Raw genomic sequence first — 12892 nt, 5'->3', positions numbered from 1 at the left:
GTATCCCCCACCCTCTCCCTCTGTAGTATACGTATCCCCCACCCTCTCCCTCTGTAGTATACGTATCCCCCACCCTCTCCCTCTGTAGTATACGTATCCCCCACCCTCTCCCTCTGTAGTATACGTATCCCCCACCCTCTCCCTCTGTAGTATACGTATCCCCAACCCTCTCCCTCTGTAGTATATGTATACCCCACCCTCTCCCTCTGTAGTATATGCTATCCCCCACCCTCTCCCTCTGCAGTATCCGTATCCCCAACCCTCTCCCTCTGTCGTATAAGTATACCCCACCCTCTCCCTCTGTAGTATATGTATCCCCCACCCTCTCCCTCTGTAGTATATGCTATCCCCCACCCTCTCCCTCTGCAGTATCCGTATCCCCAACCCTCTCCCTCTGTAGAATACGTATCCCCAACCCTCTCCCTCTTTAGTATACGTATCCCCCACCCTCTCCCTCTGTAGTATATGTATCCCCCACCCTCTCCCTCTGTAGCATACGTATCCCCCACCCTCTCCCTCTGTAGTATATGTATCCCCCACCCTCTCCCTCTGTAGTATACGTATCCCCAACCCTCTCCCTCTGTAGTATACGTATCACCCACCCTCTCCCTTTTCTACGAATGTAGTTCTCACACCCGTTAAGATCCCCATTGAGAAGTTATGTTAATATTGACTTTTTCTAATTTCTCTATCTGTTCTATAGCCTTCAGATTTCAGTCTGTCCTGTCAACATAATTGGTTTGTCCTTCGGAGTTGAACACAGCACACTTCTTGAATTGTGTTGCGCAGAAGATTATAAAATGATTCACTTTTATAGATGCAATCATTCATGTATTCAAACTTCCATTCAAGATTTAAATCTTTTACAATTTCAGGTAATCATGTACAGTAATGTGGTGGTTTCAGCTTACGTTTTCTACTAAATCGTTTAGAGATGCTAAATAAACAGTGTGGGCAAATAATGTATTAGGTGTTTAATAGACATGGTAATGGAGGTGTATACATAATCACAGAGTTAGATAACGTGTATCGATAGACATAGGTAACTTAAAGAAACATGTATGTATCATACAGAAATAGATAGCTTAATGTAACATGTATGTGTCATACAGAAATAGGTAACTTAAAGCAGCATGTATGTTTCATACAGAAATAGGTAGCTTAATGTAACAGGTATGTATCATACAGAAATAGATAACTTAATGTAACATGTATGTATCATACAGAAATAGGTAACTTAATGTAAAATACAGAAATAGGCAACTTAAAGTAGCATGTATGTATCATACAGAAATAGGTTACTTAATGTAACATGTATGTATCATACAGAAATAGGTAATTTAAAGTAACATACAGAAATAGGTAACTTCAAGTAACATGTATGTATCATATAGAAAGAGGTAACTTAATGTAACATGTATGTATCATACAGAAATAGGTAACTTAAAGTAACATGTATGTATCCTACATAAATACGTAACTTTAAGTAACATACAGAAATAGGTAGCTTCAAGTAACATGTATGTATCATACATAAATAGGTAACTTTAAGTAACATACAGAAATAGGTAACTTAAAGTAACATGTATGTATCATACAGAAATACATAGCTTAATGTAACATGTATGTATCATACAGAAATAGGTAACTTAAAGTAGCATGTATGTATCAAACAGAAATAGGTAACTTAAAGAAACATACAGAAATAGGTAACTTAAAGTAGCATGTATGTATCATACAGAAATAGGTAACTTAATGTAACATGTATGTATCATACAGAAATAGGTAACTTAATGTAACATACAGAAATAGGTAACCTAAAGTAACATGTATGTATCATACAGAAATAGGTTACTTAATGTAACATGTATGTATCATACAGAAATAGGTAACTTAAAGTAACATGTATGTATCATACATAAATAGGTAACTTAAAATAACATACAGAAATAGGTAACTTCAAGTTACATGTATGTATCATACCGAAATAGGTAACTTAAAGTAACATGTATGTATCATACATAAATAAGTAACTTCAAGTAATATGTATGTATCATACAGAAATAGGTAACTTTAAGTAACATACAGAAATAGGTAACTTAAAGTTACATGTACATGTATGTATCATACAGAAATAGGTAACTTAAAGTAACATGCATGTATCATACAGAAATAGGTAACTTAAAGTAACATACAGAAATAGGTAACTTAAAGTAACATGTATGTATCATACAGATCGAGTTTGATAACTTATAGGAATAGGTATATCTCTATCATATCATTGGGTGGTTGGTTGGCACAGTAGATTATAGCACTCTCATCTTTCACCCTCCCACATTTTAAACACCCCTTGTGCACTAATATCAAAAGTTAGCATAACTTTTTAGAATTTTTGTAAATTGAATGAAGTTTATGTATCATATGTTTGTTAACTTTTAGGGATAGGCGTGTATCATACAAACCAAGTAAGGTCAGCTTATATTGTATCCTAAAGTGTGGGGTAACTTAAAGGGATATAGTCCACGGGCCAGGAGCCCGACTCGGAGCATTTGACGTCTCATTTTGGTTTTTGTGGGGTATATATCTTTGTAGTATGAAAATGGTTGGTGGATCTCTGGATAGATGTCCAGCATCAGGCATACATGTATGTTACAATCAGATTTCACTCGTTTGGATTAAAACCATTTATCTTATAATGCTGATGTATCATATAAGGATATTGCATGTATGATGAAGAGATCATTGTGTAGTGATCATACATGGATTGTATTGTGATGAGACATGTATCGTATGAGGATAATACCTGGTAGATGTATGATAAAGAGATGATACATTTATCGTGTAGTGATCATAAGGATTGTGTGTTTATCCTGTAACCGTTATGTATGGAAAGGTGCAGGGTGAAGATCAACACCGTTCGTTTGTGCTTGGGTGGATACAAGGGTCCCTTACCTTCACCGGGATACCCGGAAGTATGCAGGGTGATTGAGCAGTGGAGCAGAGTCAGTTTGATGTATCGGTCACAACAGCATCAGGGTAGGTTTCTTCAAATCACCCTCTTAGCAGGCTTCCTCAGAACTCTCTTTTAAGTGGGGTCCTGAAGAAGCCCACTAAGAGGGCAAAACCAGTCAACAAGTACCGAGTATGTTTGAAGAAATCTACCCAGATGCTGTTGTGATTGATACCTCTACCAAATTATGTATGGCCATGTATGGTGTGTTAGTAATGTCACAGGTTTAGAAACAGTCATCTTGTACCTGTTGTGTAGAAGTTTGACCAGTAAATCACCAGTAAAGACAGTCATATGTTGGCTAGATATGATGGAATTTTGTTTAAAAGTCTTTGGTAATTTTTATGTGTGAATATTTTCATTATAAAAAATCCTTTTCAGAGATTTTCTGTTCCCTGGTGGACTGGAAGTGTAAATGTAGTTAAACCAATAAGAATTTATGATGACAGATCTTTAGTATTAAATCAAAAATGTCTCTTGTTGGTTTGTTGTCATTTGATTTATTGTAAGTTTCTTGAACCAAATATTGCCTATTTGTACATGTTGTGATGGTTTAGGACCTCTGAAGAAGGTCAAGTGCACTAAATTCATTTGTTTGATGACATGAAGTATTGATTCAATCTAGTTTCAGTTGGGAACTATAACTGGAATGCCATGTGGACACATGTACTTTCAAATAGATTCCATTCAAAGTGGGTGTATTAGTACTGTCATATAAGAAATGAACATGTTTGTAAGTTGTTGTCAGTACCATTGTGCAGGTCTTTGGTGCTTTAGAGGACTCTTGATATTGGCTTGGTTCATATTTATTTGGGGTAAATACACTCCATACATTTCATATCTAAAACATTAGCAGTAGTGTTGTCTTTCACCCCTGAAGACACATTTGAACTCTTCCAATTCAAAGGTTGGTATAGTTCATTATGAAATTTCAGGGGTGAATGAGTTAAAGCCCATATCTATTGCATACAACAGTCTGCTAGCTATCACCACTTTATAGAGGGAGAGATTCAGCTTTATGAAGTATGATATTGTCCTAATTACTGGAGGTTACTGTCGGAAACAGTGACAGTGGTACTGATTGCTTGTTTAGCAGAACTGGACTGGGTTACCGATCACTGGCAACCAGGTAGCTCAATTGGTTAGGGTGTACCGATCACTGGCAACCAGGTAGCTCAATTGGTTAGGGTGTACCGATCACTGGCAACCAGGTAGCTCAATTTGGTAGGGTGTACCGATCACTGGCAACCAGGTAGCTCAATTGGGTAGGGTGTACCGATCACTGGCAACCAGGTAGCTCAATTGGGTAGGGTGTACCGATCACTGGCAACCAGGTAGCTCAATTGGGTAGGGTGTACGTCTTCAGTTCAGAGGCCCCAGGTTCAAATCCCTGTTTGGCCGCGCATTTCTCTTCTCCTGCTACACCTGTTCCAAAGCCCTTATAACAGAGGGCTGAGATGGGATAGCAGACTCTCTGATGGTTTAGACCAGTTAATTTTAATCATCAATAGAAATGTATTGATTTGATATACCTATGTCAGGTGTGGTATGAGGGCACCACTGACCTTGAGTGACCTATAATGAGCTTGCTGTACGTAACACAAGGAGTTTAGGGACGGATCATCTCCATGTGACAATTACCGAAGAGGTAGGGAAAGGAGGGACTTTACATATATCACAAATTAGTCGCAATATATACAGACGTACTTGGAGTTTACAAAGTACCACTTAGGTTAGCTTTTAATCAGTGCGTCCACACAAGCCGACAATCCCAGATCTCCTTCATAAAGCATGTCCACTGGTTAGAATCATTAACGTTACATTGGGGGCTCGTCTCAGAAATTAACTGCAATGTGACTTTAGATTAAAAAATTCTGATTAAAACTCTGGTTTTTGTCTGGCCGCCACGAAGTGTTGCTTTTCCGGCGTTTTTGTGTTTAAGTTAGTTTCTCAGAAAGTATAAGTGCTTCACCATCCACACTTGGACCATAGATGCACCTAAGGTAGTACATCCTAACCCATACATCAGATGCTGGATGCGGCCTACATTTCATGGTCCATTGACTTTGTCAGCATCTCCATCAACATTAGTTTTTTGCGTTTAACTTAGTTTCTCTGATATGTGCATTGATGGCCAAAGTGGGGCATACGGGAGACATGTCGATCCAAATGGCTTGTTATTCCAAGACTCTATCATATGATAAGTTAACCCTTGTAAAACAGTGTGCTGAATGTTTAGTTGGGGGATATATTACAGTGATATCAAATACACTATCCTATTATGTGTTGGATTGCTGTATCGGAAACCTGGTGCTTATTTATACAGTAATGGATCTTTACACTGTCAACATTTGTCCAACAACATTTGGCATTATAAAGGTGTTACAGGATATATAAGAGGGAGACATAAATAAATTATTAAGAAAATTGGTAAAAGGGGACGTTGAAATATGTTGGCAGTAAGCATGGTGGCAGTGAAATAAGAGACATGTTATTGAGGGTTTACTGTAATTAGTTATTACATTATGATAATAATTCAAGGTTCTTATATACCGCTTTATCACAACCTAGTGCATAGGTCGTCTCAAAGCGGTTTACAAATTATTATTCATGGATATAGGGCCTTTGCAACCAGCCAATGTCTTTCTCAACTCCCTGGGGAGCATACAGTCGGTGCTGCCATTTCGGCTCTCACAGCTAGCATTCAACAATTCTAGCACTGCCAAACCACAGATCAACTCATTTACAGCTGAGTAGACTGGAACAAGCGGAGCAAATTATCTTGCTCAAAGATACAACACATTGCCATGACCTGACTCCAACCTGCAACCCTTCGGTGACGAGCCCGGTGTCCTACCACTAGACTACCGTGCCTCCTATGATATGTAGAGTTTGTACATGTTTCCTTTATATTCAACACTGGTCAGCTCAATATCCAATCTACCCAAGTACACATCCGTCTGATTGACTTGCATTCAAGAGATGGAAAAGGGGTTTTGAGAGGGCCCCCCTACAAGAATTAAGAGTGATCCTTTGGCTGTTTCAGGAAGCTCCTTGAGTTTAGATTTCTGGTATGTAATGATATTTAATTTCAATGGAATCTCTCTACATATCTATCTACTGGTTAAGTGGAGATTTAATCTTGTGTGTACAAGGCCAGGCTTAATACTGGAGAAAGAAAATGCAGTCCAGCAATTTTCAAATTCTGATTTGACCTCATTAATAAGTACAGAAAACCCCCAGGTTTTTTTATACCGAACACTAACTTAAAATTGAAACAAGTTCAAAACAATTATGGTCGAACAAAAATCGTCTTTGAAGTTTTTGTATGGCTATAATTGGCAATAGGACAGTTGAATTGTAGAGAATTTAAGCAAACTTTCATGGAGTATTGAATCTGTAGTGAAGTTGGTAGTATTTAGGATTAATATGGAATAATGTGATGTAGGAAAGTCAAACTTAGAAGCAATTTATATTATCAAGGTATCCAGTATATAGGTGTAAATCTGATAGGTTGGAATCGACAGAAATATACAGGATCAAAATATGTATCGGTATTAGTGGTGCTCTAGTCCAATAAGCCCGGGGTGGGGGGGCATGATGTGATGTATCTCAGGTCGATTCTAACTTCTAACCTATTCGCAAGATTGAAGGACTTCTAAATATACAGCTATCATCTCTGAATTATATTTTACAAGTGGGTTGGCTTAAGAGTGATACAAAAGACTTACCAACAAGAAAATGTGGTGAGGGTTCAAATATTTATATTGTAACTGTCAAAGAATATCCTCTTGGATTCCAAATGTAACCGATTTCTGGCAAAAAAAATCATAAAAAATTAATCGGTCATAGAAAGTCGACAAAAGTCAAGGTTGCAGTCAATCTTACCTAAGACCCGCATATATGTACATAACAAGTGGGTGTCACCTTGTGGTTACTGCTGTGACAAAATTGATATCTACAGATCTACAAACATATAATTGTGTCTGATAGATTGATTGCACAAAAGCTTGTTATGCATGTAGATCTACTAGGTGGCACATACACAAACAATAAGACAGGTTTGAGGAGTAGGACCGTTTGTATAACCCCCCACATACACAGTTCTACCGTAAGGCAACATTGAGTGGCGAGGATACATGGGGGCGTATTTCACATGGTTAGCTTTTAAAACATTTTATTGTTAAATCAAGACTTCAAAAACTCTCTGTCAAAGAAAAAACACTTCACATAAAATTTCTAGCAAACAGACTTTTGTATTAGATTTTGTTTTTATGTAAAATAAAAAGAACTGTTGGACTTTATTGTTGTGTAAAAATGCCTCTTGACTTTTTTTCTTCTGTTGACGGTTGAATAGAATTATTTGCCAACAGGTTTAACCAATAGTTGATACTAATGTGATAGGCGGAAGTACAGAAACCGATAAATAACATTTTTTTTCTGATTTTGATATTTTGTCGAAAATAACAAATGTAGAATCGTTGTCAAAAAAAAGCAACATTGAGTATTTGAGTTGTATTTTATTGTGTGTTAGAAAGCAGATGAATTAGAAATCATTGATTTATTGCTATAGGACCTTGAAATTTGGTAACTTCTGAAGCGTATTGTTAAACAAGGGAGATAATCACTTGTGTTTTATTGTCCTACACTGTATGGCTTCACCTGTACCCTTGTGTCAGTAATCAGCTCAGGTGGCCTGTAAACTTGTTCCCGTTTTTGTACACATTTTCATTGAAAGTTAAAAGTTACACTCCGAGTTAATATCCATTCCAATGATTACAGTTTTCGTCGGACAAATGCAGTCAAATCAGACTTTTTATGAATTTCTATTCACATTTGTGCGTTGGTGCCAGCCAACCTGACAACCTATCATTTAATGAATACTTTAAATTTGAAAAGTGCAAAAAATGTAAACTTAAAGTGCAGTAGATTAACATATGTGTAATCCCAGAGATAGTGGAATTGTTGTTGTACTCACTAGGATATACATTAAGTTTGTAATTATATGTTACAATTTAACATCGGATTCTGTCACCAGTAAGGTGTTGGTGATTGGTCTGCACCAATACATGTAAAACAGTTTATAATTGTAACCGTATCATAATAGCTTAACATAAATTCGAAATTCACATTGATGGCCGTCACCTGATTTGATTTTTTTATTGGCAATTTATGTCAAAATCTTATCAACCATGTAATTAAAAAGATTCTATCGGAATATTATGAAAAATCTTATAACGTGGTTTAACTCGTCATTTCTTGTGTCACCTGTGAAGTAAAGCACTCTACTGGAAGCTCTGTTGGCATTGCAGGTGTCCGCGTCATAGTTCATCTGCACCTACATTAACTCTTAAAGAAAGGCTTTGTTTTTCATTAAACTTCAAATAGTATGAATTAAGTGCTCCAGTTCCATTTTGAGCGATGTCCAAAATTCACTATATAATAATAATAATAATTTGAGGTTCTTATATACCGCTTTATCACACCCTAGTTTGTAGGTCGTCTCAAAGCGGTTCACAAATTATTATCCGTGGTTATAGGGCCTAATTTGCAACCAGCCAATACCTTTCTCAACTCCCTGGGGAGCATACAGCCGGAGCTGCCATTTTGGCGCTAACAGCTAGCATTCAACAATTCTAGCACTGCCTAACCACGTACTCATTTACAGCTGAGTAGACTGGAACAGGCGGAGTAGAGTATCTTATGTCCGTAAGTGTAGTATGTGCACACTTTGTTAAGGTTCTATGTGGTACATCTCTAAGCTTCAACCTTTGGCTTAATATACTTTCTACCAAATTAGTCATTCACTGAAGAATGATACTTAGCTAAATTTCAGATCATTACAATCTGATTGGCTGATAAATTCTGGATAACGTCTTTTAAATTTTCCAGGAAATATTGGATTGCGAGATCTAGCCTGGTCTCCTTTTACTTCCTATGTTCTCAACTCGGTCTCAGTCTCAGTATTTGTAAATATTTAACTTGTTTTGAAGTGTACAGACATGTTTTCAATGTACATACGGTGTGTTGAATGTCCTTAAGCAATAACAGCATATAGATCTGTATATCTATATTGCTATTTTTTGAAATATTGTACACAAAATACTCACTGAGTTACATACTGTATCGATGCCATGGTAACCAGTCATGTGACCGGTTTTGCTTGTCCTCTGTATTTATTATATATGGATCTGTGACATCTATAGCTTTGAGTCTCATTTATTTCCAATTTTCCAAAACACCCAAGATATATGAGAATACTGAAGTTAAATCTCTTGTTAAAATTGGTAACTTGAGCTGAGCTGGCAATTTATTTGGTGATATTGATGACAGAGTATCTTTAAAAGTCTGTTTTTTCTATCATGATTAGCTTTCCGTCATAAAGCCTTCTTACCAGAGAAGTTGATATCATTTAGATATTATATTTCGTTTTTGATTTTTCTTGTCAGAGATCAGTCTGGTCAGTGTAATTTGCCATATATATTTTAGATAAAATCTTTTTGTTATAGGAGAGGGGAGGGGAAAATGACTATGGAAATCCAGAGACTTATTTTAAATTTGTTATGTTTCCTTAATGAATCTGTAAAAGTATTGTATCAGCTTTCTGTAGGAGTGCAGTCAGACATTGTCAGGTGGGAATACCATCTCTGATGTCGTGACGACTATTGCAGCGTTTATGTATCCCTTAGGTGATTCACATATGAAGGGAAAAAATATCTTTGGTATTGAAAGTCTGAAATATCCAGACTAAAATGATTGGATTGTTTGTTTTTCCTCTGTAAATCCGATAGGTCATTGGTCCACAGGTTGTTATGAGAAATATCTATATATGAGGTTTGACACAAAAATGTAGGTTGCTGCCATTGGGAATTGTTTTCCTAATAGGAGAATCATGGATGCCATAGATTTCTGAGATTATCTTATACCTATAAATAAGTGATAAGTTCTAGAGCCACTGTTTATGTCAAGTAAACCAAGAACTGGAAGAGTCATATGCTTTAGAACTCTTATCAAGAAATAGTCTAAGCTCTGTGATGATTTGACATGTAGATAAAATACTTATCTGTTTGGTTGTCGTCATTTCTTAACATTTTTGTACGTCTAACAAAAAGAAAAAAGGTCAAAGGAAAAATTGTAAGGACAAAGATGGACCCCCCAGGGATAAACATAATACAAAAGAGTTGAAAGGGTAAAGGTGAGAACAAGAGGGTTGTAGGGTAAAGGTGAGAACAACAGGGTTAAAGGGTTAAGGTGAGAACAAGAGGGTTGTAGAGTAAAGATGTGAACAAGAGGGTTGTAGGGTAAAGGTGAGAACAAGAGGGTTGTAGGATAAAGGTGAGAACAAGAGGGTTGTAGGGTAAAGGCGAGAACAAGAGGGTTGTAGGGTAAATGTGAGAACAACAGGGTTAAAGGGTTAAGGTGAGAACAAGAGGGGTGTAGAGTAAAGATGTGAACAAGAGGGTTGTAGGGTAAAGGTGAGAACAACAGGTTTAAAGGGTTAAGGTGAGAACAAGAGGGTTGTAGAGTAAAGATGAGAACAAGAGCGTTGTAGGGTAAAGGTGAGAACAAGAGGGTTGTAGGATAAAGGTGAGAACAAGAGGGTTGTAGGGTAAAGGCGAGAACAAGAGTGTTGTAGGGTAAAGGTGAGAACAACAGGGTTAAAGGGTTAAGGTGAGAACAAGAGGGGTGTAGAGTAAAGATGTGAACAAGAGGGTTGTAGGGTGAAGGTGAGAACAAGAGGGTTGTAGGGTAAAGGTGAGAACATGAGGGTTGTAGGGTAAAGGCGAGAACAAGAGGGTTGTAGGGTAAAGGTGAGAACATGAGGGTTGTAGGGTAAAGGCGAGAACAAGAGGGTTGTAGGGTAAAGGGGAGGACAAGAAGGTTATAGGGTAAAGGTGAGAACAAGAGGTTTGTAGGGTAAAGGTGAGAACAAGAGGGTTGTAGGATAAAGGTGAGAACAAGAGGGTTGTAGGGTAAAGGGGAGAACAAGAGGGTTGTACGGGAAAGGTGAGAACAAGAGGGTTGTACGGTAAAGGTGAGAACTAGAGGGTTGTAGGGTAAAGGTGAGAACAAGAAGGTTGTAGGGTAAAGGTGAGAACAAGATGGTTGTAGGGTAAAGGTGAGGACAAGAAGGTTGTAGTGTAAAGGTGAGAACAAGAGGGTTGTAGGGTAAAGGCGAGAACAAGAGGGTTGTAGGGAAAAGGTGAGAACAACAGGGTTAAAGGGTAAAGGTGAGAACAAGAGGGTTGTAGGGTGAAGGTGAGAACAAGAGGGTTGTAGGGCAAAGGTGAGGACAAGAAGGTTGTAGGGTAAAGGTGAGAACAAGATGGTTGTAGGGTAAAGGCGAGAACAAGAGGGTTGTAGGGTAAAGGTGAGAGCAAGAGGGTTGTAGGGTAAAGGTGAGAACAAGATGGTTGTAGGGTAAAGGCGAGAACAAGAGGGTTGTAGGGTAAAGGTGAGAACATGAGGGTTGTAGGGTAAAGGCGAGAACAAGAGGGTTGTAGGGTAAATGTGAGAACAACAGGGTTAAAGGGTTAAGGTGAGAACAAGAGGGGTGTAGAGTAAAGATGTGAACAAGAGGGTTGTAGGGTAAAGGTGAGAACAGGAGGGTTGTAGGGTAAAGGTGAGAACAAGAGGGTGGTAGGGTAAAGGTGAGAACAAGAGAGGTGTAGGGTAAAGGTGAGAACAAGAGGGTTGTAGGATAAAGGTGAGAACAAGAGGGTTGTAGGGTAAAGGTGAGAACAAGAGGGTTGTAGAGTAAAGGTGAGAACAAGCAACAGCATATGAACAAGTCTTGGAATATTTATATAGATGCTGTTGACTTGTAATAGATTCTGAAAGGTAATTTGGATTGCTGTTGGAAGTCAATAAGATTTTTTGCAATTTTCAACATTCTTTAAATTAAGTTAAAGTGCATTAATTGAAAACTGTTTCAATTCTTTTCCAGCAGTATTTTGCATTTGAACAATTTTGAAGGAGTATATGTCCTTGAAAATGTTGAATGGATAGCTGATTACACAGGCAAACAGGATGCATAGGGAAATTTGTCTGTCATAGTAGCAAAAGGCTATTCTCAGAAATCATACTACTACATTCCAGCAGTATTTCACAGAAATTGAAATAAAAATCGACCGAATTGTGATTAAAAATGAACCTTATACAAACATGGAGAATTTATAAGCCGTAAAGATACGGATGAAGTGGAAAGTACAGCTTTAAACAACAAGGAAGTTATTGACAATGGTGCTATTTATAACATGTGACTTTTTTGATAATTCTCCAAAAGAAGCAGCCTTGTCTGGCTCAAGTAAGTAGATATTTGATAAGTAAAACACCAAATCCTTTAAAATTGACAACTTTATGACCTTCCGTTTATGTTCTCAGGGCTGTTGAAGTGGCAACAATGATATACAATCTGGAGCAATAGTAATTAAACGTATTAAATATTTAAACTTTATTGAATTTTCATTTTTGATAAAAAATATATGCTTTGTTTTAAATTTCCATTAGCTTACCATTGTAATAACATGTTCCTTAATATCATCGACCAAATACCACGAAATATTGAGTCACACACCTCCATCTTTGAATATGCAGTGCTCAGAGGGTGATCTCCATCTTAAACGGTTTCAGAGTTGGACAGGTAATGTTGGGTCAAAACAGTCACAGCTATGTCTGAAATCGTTAGTGTTAGAACAGAGTGAGAAAAACAGTCACAGCTATGTCTGAAATCGTTAGTGTTAGAACAGAGTGAGAAAAACAGTCACAGCTATGTCTGAAATCGTTAGTGTTAGAACAGAGTGAGAAAAACAGTCACAGCTATGTCTGAAATCGTTAGTGTTAGAACAGAGTGAGAAAAACAGTCACAGCTATGTCTGAAAT

The sequence above is a fragment of the Mizuhopecten yessoensis genome, unplaced genomic scaffold (assembly GCF_002113885.1).
Source record: "Mizuhopecten yessoensis strain PY_sf001 unplaced genomic scaffold, ASM211388v2 scaffold4977, whole genome shotgun sequence".
In the NCBI taxonomy this organism is placed as follows: domain Eukaryota; kingdom Metazoa; phylum Mollusca; class Bivalvia; order Pectinida; family Pectinidae; genus Mizuhopecten; species Mizuhopecten yessoensis.
Note: the sequence above shows the minus strand (reverse complement) of the source record.